The sequence below is a fragment of the Lytechinus pictus genome, chromosome 5 (genome assembly GCF_037042905.1).
Source record: "Lytechinus pictus isolate F3 Inbred chromosome 5, Lp3.0, whole genome shotgun sequence".
NCBI classification, from domain to species: domain Eukaryota; kingdom Metazoa; phylum Echinodermata; class Echinoidea; order Temnopleuroida; family Toxopneustidae; genus Lytechinus; species Lytechinus pictus.
Genome location: NC_087249.1, coordinates 56,439,468 through 56,455,976, shown reverse-complemented (window position 1 = coordinate 56,455,976; position 16,509 = coordinate 56,439,468). Strand labels below are relative to the sequence as shown.

The following is a 16,509-nucleotide window of genomic DNA, read 5'->3' as shown; positions in this document are numbered from 1 at the left end:
TCCCATTAGAAACACAGCTTCAGATAATATTATCTGAATAGAAACACAGCTTTGAATAATATTATCCCAATAGAAACACAGCTTCGGATAATATTGTCCAAACAAAAACACAGCTTCGGACAATATTATCTGAATAGAAACACAGCTTCGGATAATATTATCCCAATAGAAGCACATCTTCGGATAACCTTATCTGAAAAGAAACGTACCTTCGGATAACATTATCCAAATGAATACACAGCTTTGGATAACATCATCCGAATAGAAAAAAAGCCACTGATAACATAATTCAAATAGAAACACAGATTCAAATCATATTATTCAAACATTAAACAGCTTCAGATAACATTATCCCAATATAAACACAGCTTCGGATAATATTATCCAAATAGAAACAAAGCTTCGGATAATATTGTCCCTATGAAAACACAGCTTCGGATAATATTATCTGAATAGAACCACATCTTCGGATAATATTATCCCAATAGAAACACAGCTTCGGATAATATTATCTGAATAGAAACACAGCCTCGGATAATATTATCTGAATAGAAACACAGCTTTGGATAATATTATCCGAATAGAAACACATCTGCGGATAAAATTATCCAAAAATGAAAACAGCTTCGGATATCATCTGAATAGAAACACAGCATCGGACACTAAACCACTAAAAAAAGTTTGGCAATCTGAATTTGACCATTAATTTCTCCCAATTCCCAATTTTACACAATGCATATTTGATACCATTCAAAAGATCATTTATTCTCTTTAAAATTATACCATGCTTATTATAATCATGTTATCACGAAAATAGCAGGATTCACAAGTGGTGGATGAGTTCTGAAATGAAAAGCTACAACACAAGCAGAAATAGTCATGAAGGGTCAATAGAGACTAAACTCCATTTAAATCAAGCACCTACTTCTTCATTTTTAAAGATAATTAAATGATCTATTCATTGGTATCAATCACACATTAATATTCACTAAAACCAAGGAGGGATTATCGTTCAAAGTCAGGATTGTTTGAGGAATTGAATATCCACAGGGTAACACAGCATCGGATATCATATGAGTGGAAACAGGCTTTGGATAATATCGAAATGGAAAGATGCTTCGGAAAATATCAAACAAAGGGTCATACAGTTTCAGATAAATTTATCTAATGTAAACACAGCTTCTGATATTATCCGAAGGGAAACACAGTCTTGCTTGTATTAAAAGATTCAATATAGTAGCAGTGCTAAAACAAAATAGACTTATCATTTACAAATAAACCATTTATATGATGATAAAATACTATTTTCCAGCATAGGAAATACATGAGGGTGCCGGGTGCTTTTGCCCTCATGGCAGCCCAAATAGCCCCTAAAATTCCCCCAAAATGCATGCTTTGGGGCGACCATTCTTTGTAGAGTCGCCCCAAGATCTGTCACATAAAATATTCAAGATTCTACATAGGAGAATGATGATGCTTTCCTGCGTAATTGCTTTTTACACCTAAAAAGTAGCCCTTAAAATGAAATAGCCCCCAAAATTCTGCAATCGTCCCAATTTGAAAAAAAGATAGCCCCTAAAAATAAGAAGCAGTGCTGACTTTGAAAACAACAATAGAATAATCATTTACAAATAAACCATTCATACAATAATGAATGTTCATAGACCCTAAATTACATTTGATGTTAGTCATATGACCTGAAACTAGCACAGGATATTCAGATATACTTGAGTACCGGTACTCATATGTCCATATTTCATGAACTAGATCAGTAAATTTTCCAGGTGTTTAGCCATAGTATGTTGTTGCTATGGCAATGCAATATTTAACCTGTGCTAAAATGTGTCTGACACATCTTTATCTCAAAACATTTTTGTAACAAAATTTCATGAGCTTGGGTAATAAACAGCACAATTTTAACCATTTATAGGTGTAATGCTGCATCACCAATGCAATGGGAAAACATGTCTTGCACATGTTTTCTTCAGGGCCAAAGCATGAATAAAAAACTAACGAGTTAGTTTCGTTTCACTGGCAAGATGTTTACATAATTATTCAATATTGCCACGATATGCTGCTAGCATATAAGCACACTTGTGTCACAAGCGAGTGTTTTGTGCATCTTTAAAAAAAAAAGGGTGAGCCAAATTCCATGATAATTGGCCCAAAACTGAGGATCGAGTTCAACACCAGGCTGAAGCCAGCGCACAAACCCAGCGCACAGAGCTATCGCGATACAAAACGCCCAGCAACGTGTGCGTAGTCTATTAGTTGCAGACCCTAAATACAGCTTAAATTCACAAACGTCTCGAATATTGTCATAATGCGCACGGAAATGATATTTAGTTAAAAGGCATAGTTACCCAAACTTACCGTGATTGAAAATATGGAATTTCCGTTATGCATTATTCCACATTAAGATTGCTTCAAATATTAGTATATGCTCTCTTAATTCGCGCGATTACAAATAGTACTCTAGTTAGCGATTACAAAATATTGTTAACTATTTGGGTTATATTTTGCCGTTGTCAATCCGAAATGGATTAAAAATCGACGAATTCGCGTTAATCCAAACAAAATTACAAAATACTCAAACTATCTACCAATGAAAAGGCTTACAATATGTCACATGACCACGCCGCGGCTCGCTCATCAAGAAATTCTGTCGACTTTTTGTACCGCACAACATACTGTGCAAGTGAGCTGTTGAATCTAGGCATACCAGGATCAGGATGGCCGAACTGGAGTACATTTAAAAAGATTTCGGGGAGGAAATCATTCAGATTTTGAAAGGTATGTGTTTATTGAATTGTACAGATCAAAGCTGAGGAAGAATGGGCTAATGATTGCAATTTGCAACTGTGATTGATTGAGATTGAAAGTACGTTTCAATTGACGCTGTAACTTTCGCGAAGGAGATCTACGTGTACGTGTGAGTTGAACGTGAGATTAACACAACTGTCCGTCGCATGATGACTAGATCTAGTGGTCTAACTGTTAGTGTGTGTGAAGGGTTGGACCAAAAGTCAAGCACATCATAAAATTCAATATTTTGCAGTGCTATGTTTACCTACCATCTGTTGCTATATACTCCGAATATTATTTTGTTGCAAAAACACGGCATAAAGCTAACAGTAATAACGAAAATCGCAGCGAGATCGAGACCCTACTAGCTCTCCTCGACCTCGGCTTTGTTGCCTCCAATCCAGTTCCAAACGTAACGCAGGATGTGGACTGAAGAGGTCTATATCTGCGCCGGCCCGAACGCTGCAGACGTTCGGGCGTTCGGGCTGTCGCAGTTAATTCTGGGCGAGAATTTCGCATGCAATCATTGTTACAGTAGGCCTGAGACCAATTAGGTGCCAGTGTGAGTGTACCTCGACATTTCGTGCAGGCTCCACTCCACTTCAGTAAACCTCTACATTACGCTCCACCTACCCGAACTTCGAGACCGTGAACTCTATCAGATATTCCAAGTTACAAAGGTGGGATTTTATGGGGGGAAATATAAAATTCATGCAACATCACGATCTTTAAAAACAATTAAAACTAATATTCTTACTTTACACCAAGTTTCACTTCTTTTCCATGCTTCTATCAGTCTCAAAATTGGTGATTTAGAGCCAACATGAAGTTCCTCACACATAAATAATTCGCTGCCGTATCGCATGAGATGAGCTACCGGGTCCGGTCCGAGCTCGGACCCTCGCGCGCGCATGCGATGTTTTGAAATCGGCAGCGGATTATTTATACGTGTGAGGAACTTCATGTTGGCTCTAAATCACCAATTTTGAGACTGATAAAAGCATGGAAAAGAAGTGAAACTTGGTGTAAAGTAAGAATATTAGTTTTAATTGTTTTTAAAGATTGTGATGTTGCATGAATTTTATATTTCCCCCCCCCCCCCATTTAATCCCACCTTTTTTGGCTTTGTCACTCGGAATATCAGATAGAGTTTACGGTCTCGAAATTTGGGTAGGTGGAGCGTAGTGTAGCGGTAGTGAAGTGGAGTGGAGCCTGCACAAACTTCGCTCGAGGTAGTGTGAGTGATACACTATACTGCCTTGGCCTTAATTGGGCCTTACGGCTGTGAATATTGTTACTGTTAGTGACCGGCCAAGTAGTCTAGATCTAGACCTAGACTAAACTTAAAATCTAGGAGATGGGTCTAGATATAGATGTAAAAGATCTAAAACTAAAAGCTAATGTAAGTACAGGAATCATAGCCTTTACACAGAATGTGGAAATCGATTAACTGCTAATTAATGCAAATATATTAAAATCACCAAACAATGCTTTTTTTTAAATGTAGGTCTAAGTCCAACTTGACTCTAAATCTGGTAGAGCCAAGTACAGGGATCATAATTTGTGCAAAGAATTTGGAAATTCATTAATTTGGCTAATTTATGCAAATTGTACTATAAGTAGGCCTACACAGTTTTCCTTTATGGTGCCTTGAACTTTTAGCAGGTGACACGTGTGTTCTGTTAATACTCCATTAAGCGTTTAACCGCCGACCGTGCCTGCAGGCACGCTTCCGTGAAATGGAAGCATGTCTTCATGTGACACATTATAAACAGAGTAAAAAACACCTAATATCTTAGAAATTGGTATCAATAGAAAGTATCTAGAGTAAATTCCTGTTATTTTGATATGTAATTTGATGATTTTTATAAAGTATTTGTTTATCTTTTATGTTAACTAAAAACCAGTAAAATTTTGAATCAAAATGACGTAATAATGTACACAAAACGCATACAGATAGGCAGGTCCAGTATAAATGCAATTTAGTATTTATGTTGAGTGTGTTACCATAGCAACGATTATTGACATAATAAAAACAAGAATTCCAATGATAAGAGTAATTCGTATTATTACTTATTTGTTGATTTACAGGATGTCTAATTAAAAAGGAACAAAAAAAAAGCAACTGGCCGACCCCGCCCGCCGCCCCTAAAATAGGATTTTTCCAATTTAGGGGCCCTTTTTTTTGCGTGCCGATATTATCTTCATAACTCCAGTTAGGATCAATGGTATTTTGTGATTTCGGTGTCTACATAAAGCTGATAATAAGGCCAATCTTATTAGTAGAATCACAAATTTACATCTTTATCACTAAATTGCATATTCTTTTAAAAATACAAAAAATTTAAACATTATTATCTGTTTATTTAGTTACCATAGCAACACACTGAATGAGTTTTCCTTCCAAGAAGATTCTGCTAGGATCGAAGGCTCAGGCCCCTTTTTGAATCAGGTTTTTTATTTATTTTTACGCATAATGCATGATTTTGCCTTTTGAAGTACTGGATCTCATGATATCATGTGACTACTTATGTTTTATACTTTCGACATGACAGGAGCATTTCTTCTCAGAAAATGAAGGATTCATTGAGTACAGATTTAAGAATATGAGGCAGAATGGCAAACAGGGTAAGAAGAGGAAGCATGCCAAATCAGATGATCACAAACAAGAAGATATGATAGTGGATGAGGAATTACTTCAAGATGAAGAATTACAAGAAAAGGTGTGAGAAATGTAAATCTTGTTACAGTGTTGATTCCTGCAAAATAATATGTGAAATAAGATGGGTGGCTGACTGAAAGACTTGTCTGAGTTTAAATAAACTGATTAGAAAAGATAATTCAAAATAGTCTTAAAGCACAAATATAGTTTTGGTAAGGAAAAAGTAGAAAAATAAAACTTGCTCTATATTTGAAAAGACATTATCAAAAGTATTTTCGAACAGCTTTCACGCTTTGAACCGAAGTCAGATTAATGATTTTACAATAATTACACATTGCAAACTGTACATGTAGTTATTATATGTATAGATTTGTTCGAAAGCCCTCCGAACAATTAAAAAATAAGTCAAATAAATTATTAAAAAGTAAAAAAAGAGATTCAAATTATTATTGGTCAATGACTTGCCTTGATAATCATCATTCTTTCATTCTCAAGTTTGTTTCATCAATCTGAGTGACAATGCACATTTGGAAAGCTCTAATAGGTGATTTCATACAGTTAACATTTAACGAAATTATATTGACAAATGTTGTGAAATCTATTTCTCATGTCGATATTGGCATGGTTTCTGTCATTTTGATGATTTAATTGCCATGTCGATGGCATCCCTAGTACGCATGCACATCTGTGTAATGTATTAAATGCAGAATAGCTCAAAATACGAGATCAAGGGGGCACCAAATTAAAGGCACGTTTAGAAGTAATACAAAGAGTATGTCCAAGGCAATAAAAGTGCCTTACATGTACATGCAGGTTATTTTGATGGTTGAAATAATACGGTAACTTCTGTCTTTCAGGTGAACTGAAAGAAGCACACAGTTCCCACTGCAGCAAATAAGGGGAAAATTATCAATTTTTTCAAAGACACTGCTGCTTATCGTCAAATGATGCTAAAGAAGAGGACAGACATGACCATTACAGACTTCATCACCACCTTTCCAAGGATACAAGAGATGCCAGAACTTGTAAGTTAACCCAAGCTTTCATGACGACTTATTTAGAGGCCTATTTGATCACCTTTTCTTCTGCTAATTGGCAACACTTGTATATTTACTTTAATGCTTAACGTGTTAAACAAAACATTTGCTTATAATATATCCATTAAGACTTAAATATGTTTAAAATTGTTATGATTGCCAATTGTACTGAAAGAACACATATTCTCACTATGTCTGATTGTTGTCAGTTTAAGGATTTTGATGCTCAGTTCCCTTATTTTTGGCCCATCTGAGCCAAAGGCTCAAGTGAGCTATTGTGACCGCTTTTTGTCCGTTGTGCCTACACTTTTTACATTTTAATCTTCTCAAGAACCCCTGGGCGGATGTCGAGCAAACTTGGTGAGGATCATCTTTAGGGGGTTTATTCATATGGAGCATGTGCCCCCCCTCCCCCCATTGGAGAAAGTGGGTAAACTTTAAAAATCTTCTCCAGACCCAAAAGCAGTTAGTCATGATCTGTTGAATGTAGATACCTTTATAAATGGAGAATATAAGTTGTTCATGTCAAGACCTAGGATGGTCACCTTGGGCTCCTAAAGGGGATGAAATATTGGAAAAAGGGTCAATTTGGGAAATCATATTTTCATATTGAATTTCTTTAGAACCAGATATCAGATTTCAACCAAACATGTAGATCGTCCTTACGTGGTAAGGACCTAAAGTTGTTCGTATATGGCATGTGGCAACGTGCTAGGGGTGGTGGGGGTCAAATAATTCTTCAGGTACCCAAAAGCTCTACAAACAAGATATGTTGTATATATACCTTTATGGAAGAATACGTTTTTCATGACAATATCTAGGCAAGCTACTTGGGCCCCTGTAGGTGTAAAAGAAAATAAATGGGGCCGGGGGGGGGGGGTAAATCAGATTGTTATCATCTTCAAAACCAAACGTGATGAGGATCATCCATAGGGGTAGGGACTTAAAGCTATTCATGTGGAGCAGGGTAATATTTACTAGATAGCGTTAAAGATAAAGAATATATTTTGTAATTTTAATGTAAATGACAAAATGCATGCACTTTTCTCACCAAGAGAGGAAATTGTACTAGGCTTTCCCGTTAATGTTACAGTTTTTCCCATTTTCTCCAGGTGTAAATAGGGGTTTTATTCCAATCATATTTAGGGTAGATCCAAAGTTTCTCAAATCATGCATGTTAAAGGAGAATTAAACCCTTGTAGCAAGTTAGCTTGTGTGAAAGTAGAAAAATCAAAGAATGAAATCAACGAAAGTTTGAGTAAGATTGGGCAAGTAATAAGAAAGTTATGAGCATTTGAATGTCAAGATCACTAATGCTATGGAGACATTGCCATTGGCAATGCGACCAATATCTGTGATGTCACAGACGTACAACTCTCCCCTTTGGACACTGAAAATATACCCCAAAATATTTCATTTTGCTCATTCTTATGATATGACAAACAAATCATCCATGATATAATGCTGTGAAACCTCTGTACTTGTCCTCTCATAAAAGAACACCTCATCTTGCAATAGACTCTATAAAAGAGAGAATTTAAGTGAAATAAGTATTAAAGTAATGGGGGAGTTCTAAGTCTGTGACATCACAGATCTCGGTCGCATTGCAAATGGGAGGATCTACATGGCATTAGTGATCTCAATATTCAGATACTCATAACTTTCTAATTATTCATTCAATCTGGCTCAAACTTTCAACTATACGTTTCTTTGATTTTTCACTTTGATATGAATTCAACTGGTTTCTAGGGTTTCTTTCTCCTTTAATTATCCTTATGTGGGTTACGTCCATGTTTCATGAACTAGGCAAAATGTACACATTGAATCATGGACCCAATGTTCTACTATTACAAGCATGAAAGTTAGGTTTACAAAAATATACTTATTCCTGTTTGGTTTTACAGATCAACATGGACTTTGAAGCAGAACATTTTATTTCAAAGTGGGAGTCGTTCTACCGAGACCGTATCATAAAATTAGGTTTGAGCGGGTATCCAGCGGTAAAAGAATCAATTCAACAGTTTTGAGGAAGGTGACAACAGTGAGTAAAGTTTTTATTTTGCCCCCCCCTGTGAAAAATCCCAGGTACGCCACTGAGTGGAAGGAAGTAGGTTCGTGCATAGGAAAGAGGGGGAAACATCAAAGGGATTACTTCCATGAATATAAGAACAATGGGAACTGAAGGGGATATAAAAGGTGCATAGAGCATAGAGGAGATCAAAGATAGCGCCTTGGCATATATTGTTATATAAAAGAGTTTAGTACATCAAAGATATACCTTCAAGTCTTATAGAGTAAAATATAACAAGCGTAACACTAAAGATGTCATCAAAATCGGATGAAAAAGTAACGAAGTTACTTTTTTTTCGGGGGGGGGGGGCATTTTTTTTCTTCAATAAAATGGTTTCATGCATATTCAATGAGCAAGCTGTTGATATCACACCTCAACTTTTTTATTTTGTATTTTAGTATGTGAAATAATTATTCAAATTTTCTGCTCCAGACATAATAAACTAGGATGACTGACTCCTGATGGAATGTTTATGATCAATGTTGTTACTGAGTTATGTCCATATAAGGGATATATTTTTTATACACATATGATGTGTTGTGCTTGTTAAATTTTACTCTACTTTCCAAATTATCAGATTTTCAGCCTAGATTCCCCCTTTATTTCTGATTTATATTTATTGTCAGTTTGGTTGTGCAAAGAAAATTAGTTTGCTGCTTTATCTAGGTGACAGCAGACAAAACATATTAAAAGTTATCCGTTTTCAAATACTTAAGTGGCACTCTCCATGATTATTAAAAAGATGTTCACAGATCTAATGATCCAAACAACAGTTGTCTCCAAACTTTTTTGTCTTGCCTGAACAAAGTTTGGTAGAGACCTTGTAATCTCTCTCTCTCTATCACACATGAAATTGTGATGAATGGATGGTACAATATATGCATTGCATTACAATGAGGAGATGATGCAATGTACATGTATGTACATCATTGCATCAAAGTGAGCAGATAAGATATGATCTTACCTACTATCATTACATGACAATAAGGGAGTGTGCCAAAGTTAATTAAACATATTAAATTATAATATAATATTTATCTTTTACAGGAGACCTGTGTGCTTTAACTGCACTGTTGCTGATGTTACATAAGCCACTGACAAAGACCAAGAACCCCACCTCGAGTTCAAGAGCATCGAGTTTGGAGCACTTCATCCAGTACAGACCTGTAAGTAGTCAATTAGTGAATATGCAAATTTTGGGTTCCCTACCAGACATCAATTTATCCTTAAATTCCTGTCCCACAATGCTTCTCCTTTGGTGTGTGTTTCTTCCTATTTTCACAAATTTTTTCCCTCTCTTTTTTGTTCTGTCTGTCCCTCTTCATTGGGTTTTTCTCCACCCGGCCCAATTAGTCTATATTAGTTTTTTTCTTTTGTTTTCGGGCTTTGTGCCACCTCTTTATGAATCTTCCTCTACATTGGTTAATGCCTCTCCCCTTGACTTTTCACTATGAAAACTTTTTCTATTTTTCTGTGTATCCTATGTATTAAGAATTGTGAATGATCATTAAAAAGAAATTAATTGTAGTATTTATTTATCCAACAACAATATCAAATTCATGTATAATAACAAATGCAAAAATATGAACAAAGAAAAATTATAATATGATTACAAATTGCAGAGCCAGAACTTGAAAGAGGCCATAGAAATATAATGCAGTGGTGTATGTCATCCTGAAGATGCATTCCAATATCTTATGTAATGCAAATTCCATCTGTGCAGGCATGTATACATGCAGTCATTAATCTCTCCTTCACTGGCAAAACCTCATTGTTGGCTTATAAATATTGTTGGCTGTTTATGGATCATGGCAGCCTCCCAATGCTTCATTCATGGGGTTGTTTCAAATATACTACAGGTTTACATCATGTAATTTTTTTCCTCCCTGTTTGAATACGAGAGTAATTAGGTTCTACATTTGTTTGAATATGATATTGTTGGGGCCTATGCTTTTAAAATTTGTAGCTCATGTTATCAATGCTCAACTATCACTTCTTTCTGCTTCTTTGCCAGATTGGGACAGATGTTCAAGCGGCAGCAGCTGGGAAGTCTGCTGAGTTTCTGCAGCCCTATATTCTAGCCCTTGGACACAGACGCAAGCCACTATAATCTTGCGGATCGAACTACTTCTTCAGTTTTCAACCAATATTCATGAAATTTGGCACATACATTGGTCTGTTGTGAGGATGTGCAGACACATTTTTCACAAAAGTAACTAGAAAACAAGGTGATATCTAGTTTGATATTACATTGCTGAGAGTGATTTATTATTCGTGAGTCATAAGCTAAAGAATCAAGCAGAATTTACAGGGTCTTGCATTAAGACATAGAGACAAATTTAACTCTAAATAGACTGGGGAGGGGGAGGGTGAAAGGCCCCCCCCCCCTTGAAATTTTTTTTGTTGCCATAAATCTGTCGATAAATCTCATGCAACTTTTGAGACCAAATTTGGGACGCCTGGGTATGCAGTCCGAAATTATGCATAATTATGTAAGTGCATGTCAGTCCCAAAATTGCTCAAAATGCAAATTCTGTTTTTAGCCAAAATTTATACCGTTCTCTTTACTTTACTGATTAAAATCAATTAATTTCATGTTGTTTAAGATCATAAAATTATTGTCGACGATTTCCATCCAAAAAAGTCGAAAACAAAGAAATACATATGAAATTTCAAAAACAATTAAATACTTAAAACACTTTGATACTGATTATTTTTTTATGTGCATTTGGTCAGAATCTCACAGGGAGTCTCTAAAAAGATTAGCGGTAGAAGGGCCTTATAATTTAAAACAGTCAAATTCTAATTTCATGCATAAATTAGGATAATTAATAACAAATTAATTTGAATAATTTTGGAACAATCAAATAGTATACAGTTTTGTAGATTAAGTCATGGGTGACGTGCATGACTATTTTCGTTTTTCGATTGCGCGATCAACAAAGCTGAGATTGGGGGGGGGGGGCCTTTAGGGCATTTACCCCCCCCCCCCCCCAGTCTTTCCATCCTCCAAAATACTCCAGTCTGATTAAGGTTAAACTTTCATTTTCATATTTATTTTGCTCTTTTTGTCTCACCTGAACAAAGTTCAGCAGAGACTTAATCACGGTCTCTGTTGGTCTGTTATTCTGTTACAACAATCTGAAAGTTTTTGTTTAACTTGCTCTCATTTCTTTATTTCTGCAATTTAAGAATTTGAGTACACATGACTATAATTAATTATGCCATGAAGTTATTTACTGTGACACTGATTAGCGCTGAAACACAACTTGCATTGTAAACTCTTTCAATATTATACATTGCCTGGTCACTTATCCCTTCCTTATTATAAAGGATCGAACTTCTTCCTTAGTTTTGAACAAATACTCGTGAAATTTGGCACATACATTGGTCTTGGTGTGAGGATGTTCAGGACACATTTTCCACATGTTTCGGAAACTGTGTTGCCATGGTAACGGCATGTCAGAAAATTTGGTAAAAATCTTGCGGATCGAACTATACTTCCTCAGTTTTCAACCAATACTCATGAAATTTGGCACATACATTGGTCTTGGTGTGAGGATGTGCAAGACACATTTTTCACATGTTTCGGAAACTGTTGCCATGGTAACGGCATATATAATGTCAGAAAATTTGGTAAAAATCTTGCGGATCGAACTACTTCCTCAGTTTTCAACTAATTTGGCACAAACATTTGTCTTGGTGTGAGGATGTGCAAGACACATTTTTCACGTGTCGAAAAAATCATGTTGTCATGGTAACAGCATGTTATTGATGGGGCGGGGGTATTAATCACCTTTGGTGATATTTCTAGTTCACCTTATAATTGTACAGAATATTTAATGTTTCTACTTTCATTATATTGATTGTACAATGGTCTTCATAATCACATTACACTCTGATGTGTATTGTTGCAATGTAAATAATTCTTTGAAAGCATTGAATTTTTAATGTTAACTGAAATGTGTATTGTTGCAATGTAAATAATGCTTTGAAAGCATTGAATTTTGAATGTTAACTGATGAAATGTTATGAAAATAAAGCTGTAAAAGCACCCATTTCTTAATTTCATATTGTGTACTGTTTTTTAGATTGTGAAAGTGTTAATCTAGAAAGGGATTTATAGTTAATTCATAATTGATTAGTTTTTTATCTAATTTGATTATGATTGATGTAATCTTCCTGAAGATTAAAAATTAGTAATCCAAGAAAAGTTTACTTTTTAATCTGAAGGGATTTGTCCCTCAGGACAATCTGAGCTGGATTAAAAAATTAATCTATTTGATTACAATTATAATCGCTCGAATTTAGAGAGTGACTGATAACATTTGATTACAATCATAAAGAATTGAATGGAGTATATATGACATGGCAATGGCATATGCAGTGCAGCTGAAAATAATGCAGATCAAGAAGAATCAAACACGGGATCAAACAAAGTTGGTAAAACAATATCGGACAAGGATAACAGAGTTATAATATTTTAAAGATCCGCATTTCGGACAGTTCTATATGCATTTCTTTTTTAACATTCAATGGAGAAAAGTAATCTCTTCTGTATACTTATTCCCACTTTTTTAATCATAAGAAATCATGATTATTCAAAGTTCCTCCTCCTAGAATTAAAAATATTGCATCAAAAATATTTAAAGCATTTGTTCATTAATGGACATTATTTTGATATAAGAGACATTACATGATTAAAAAAATGATTTCATGTAAGAACATTTTATATAAGCAAGACGAAAGTTGGAACACGATCGAAATCATAATCACTTCAAATGGATAGTCATGACTGCGTGCATTTTATTTTCACAAAATACTGCTAACTTCAATATTCATTATCAGATTTTGATGATTGCTTCCGTATTTTCCTTTGTAAATTTAACACTTATTGATAACTATATTATTCCCAGCGCGGAGGATGAATCAATTTTATGTTTTCTAAGTTTCCTATATGTATCAATATATTTTTTAATATTCCCTTAAAAAAATGCATAAATTAATGATTTAATGTGAAGGATCAGTCCCTCTCACATGGGCCTTGAACCAGGGGGGGGGGGCAGACCCACATTACATTCTCAATAAAAATTACATACTGAACGACCTTGATCCATGCATCCCCTGCGTTTCGAGAAATCTTAGACCCCGTCCCCCTTTTCTGTGCACCACTGTTCACCCCTAGATCGATGGAGTGATTAATAAAGATCAATTTGGTTGATTTTCAAGACATGAAATGGTTATTTCGATTAGCGGCGAATTTATTTCCAAACCAAAGTGGAATTGTTGGAATACACATAGCACGCGCTATGTTTTGATCGACGCACCCCCCACATTTTGGGGCATCGGAGACCCCGTCCCCCTTTTCTGTGCACCAATGTTCACCCCTAGATCGATGGAGTGATTAATGAAGATCAATTTGGTTCATTTTCAAGACATAAAAAGGTGATTTCGATTAGCAGCGAATTTATTACCAAACCAAAGTGGAATTGTTGGAATACACGTACATAATATAGCACGCCATAATAGCAGGCGCCGTATTTTCGTCAATGCACCCCCACCTTTCGGGGCATCGTAGACCCCGTCCCCCTTTTCTGTGCACCAATGTTCACCCCTAAATCGATGAAATGACTAATGAAGATCAATTTCGCTGATTTTCAAGACATAAAAAGGTGATTTCGATTAGCGGCGAATTTATTACCAGCCCCCGGCCACCAAAGTGGAATAGTTGGAATACACGTACATAATATATAGCACGCCATAACAGCTCGCGCGATATTTTCGGCAATGCACCCCGACCTTTCGGGGCACCGTAGACCCCGTCCTCCTTTTCTGTGCACCAATGTTCACCCCTAGATCGATGGAGTGATTAATAAAAATCAATTTGGTTGATTTTCAAGACATGAAATGGTTATTTCGATTAGCGGCGAATTTATTTCCAAACCAAAGTGGAATTGTTGGAATACACATAGCACGCGCTATGTTTTGATCGACGCACCCCCCACATTTCGGGGCATCGGAGACCCCGTCCCCCTTTTCTGTGCACCAATGTTCACCCCTAGATCGATGGAGTGATTAATGAAGATCAATTTGGTTCATTTTCAAGACATAAAAAGGTGATTTCGATTAGCGGCGAATTTATTACCAAACCAAAGTGGAATTGTTGGAATACACGTATATAATACATAGCATTTTCGTCCATGCACCCCCTACCTTTCGGGGCATCGTAGACCCCGTCCCCCTTTCCTGTGCACCAATGTTCACCCCTAAATCGATGGAATGACTAATAAAGATCAATTTCGCTGATTTTCAAGACATAAAAAGGTGATTTCGATTAGCGGCGAATTTATTACCAGCCCCCGGCCACCAAAGTGGAATAGTTGGAATACACGTACATAATAATATAGCACGCCATAACAGCTCGCGCGATATTTTCGGCAATGCACCCCGACCTTTCGGGGCACCGTAGACCCCGTCCTCCTTTTCTGTGCACCAATGTTCACCCCTAGATCGATGGAGTGATTAATGAAGATCAATTTGGTCCATTTTCAAGACATAAAAAGGTGATTTCGATTAGCGGCGAATTTATTACCAAACCAAAGTGGAATTGTTGGAATACACGTATATAATACATAGCATTTTCGTCCATGCACCCCCTACCTTTCGGGGCATCGTAGACCCCGTCCCCCTTTCCTGTGCAGCAATGTTCACCCCTAAATCGATGGAATGACTAATAAAGATCAATTTCGCTGATTTTCAAGACATAAAAAGGTGATTTCGATTAGCGGCGAATTTATTACCAGCCCCCGGCCACCAAAGTGGAATAGTTGGAATACACGTACATAATAATATAGCACGCCATAACAGCTCGAGCGATATTTTCGGCAATGCACCCCGACCTTTCGGGGCACCGTAGACCCCGTCCTCCTTTTCTGTGCACCAATGTTCACCCCTAGATCGATGGAGTGATTAATGAAGATCAATTTGGTCCATTTTCAAGACATAAAAAGGTGATTTCGATTAGCGGCGAATTTATTACCAAACCAATAGTATACAGCTCCTCGTCATAATATTTAAGGTTACCAAAAATTTTCTGTATAATCTGATTTTTTGTGCTATTTCCCCTATTTTGAGGGTGCTGAACATGAATCTGCTTGTTGCCAAATTTATAAATGCCCTCTTCGACCGTTGCCATGGCAACGGATTAATTTATCAAAAATAGCTTGTATTTCCCTGTAAATGGTAGATAAGCATGATATAAATTAGCCAATAGATTGAATTCAATGTTCCAATTAAATACAAATGAAATTCAAAATATTTAAGATCATCAAAATGGTTCCAATTGGCCCGTTGCCATGGTAACGGCTCATTTTTCCTCCAGAAAAGTAAAAATTTTGATTTAAAGTCTGTTTTTTATTTCATTTTCCCTGCGTTTAGGGTGTTAAACATAGGAGTGGTTTTGCTAAATGTATAAATACACTCTCATTCCATTGCCATGGCAACCAGATAATACCTAATTTGGTAAAAATAGAAATAACATGGTAAAAAAGACAATGGCGAAAAATACAATAAAAGCGACCTACATGTACATGTAATCTACATGCATTGGGTTTTTCCCACTCATTTACTAAAAAACTACATAAGTGTTATGCATGAGTTCATTGGAATGATAGGAATTGATGTTGCCTTGACAATGCTTGAATTTAAAGATAAATATCAATATTGCAAATTGGCCGTTGCCATGGTAACAGCTTATTTTTTCTCAGAAAAGTATACATTTGAAAAAATATATTGTAGAATCTGAATTTTCTTTCATTTCCTCTAATTATATGATGCTAGATCTATATGTGCTTGTTGCTAAATGTATAAATACAATCTTAGGTCATTGCCATGGCAACCAAATAACATGGGGGAGATAATGGTGGAAAATACCA

The 16,509-nt window shown here is 36.1% G+C and overlaps 1 long non-coding RNA gene across 1 annotated transcript; it reads left to right on the top strand.

Moving 5' to 3' along the window:
- Positions 1 to 2,687: 2,687 nt before the first annotated feature.
- LOC129284189 (uncharacterized) lies at positions 2,688 to 12,641 on the top strand. The gene is made up of 6 exons (XR_010293569.1): positions 2,688 to 2,793; positions 5,361 to 5,528; positions 6,325 to 6,492; positions 8,409 to 8,545; positions 9,623 to 9,741; positions 10,590 to 12,641. It is a non-coding gene; the product is annotated as an uncharacterized LOC129284189 (long non-coding RNA).
- Positions 12,642 to 16,509: the final 3,868 nt, after the last annotated feature.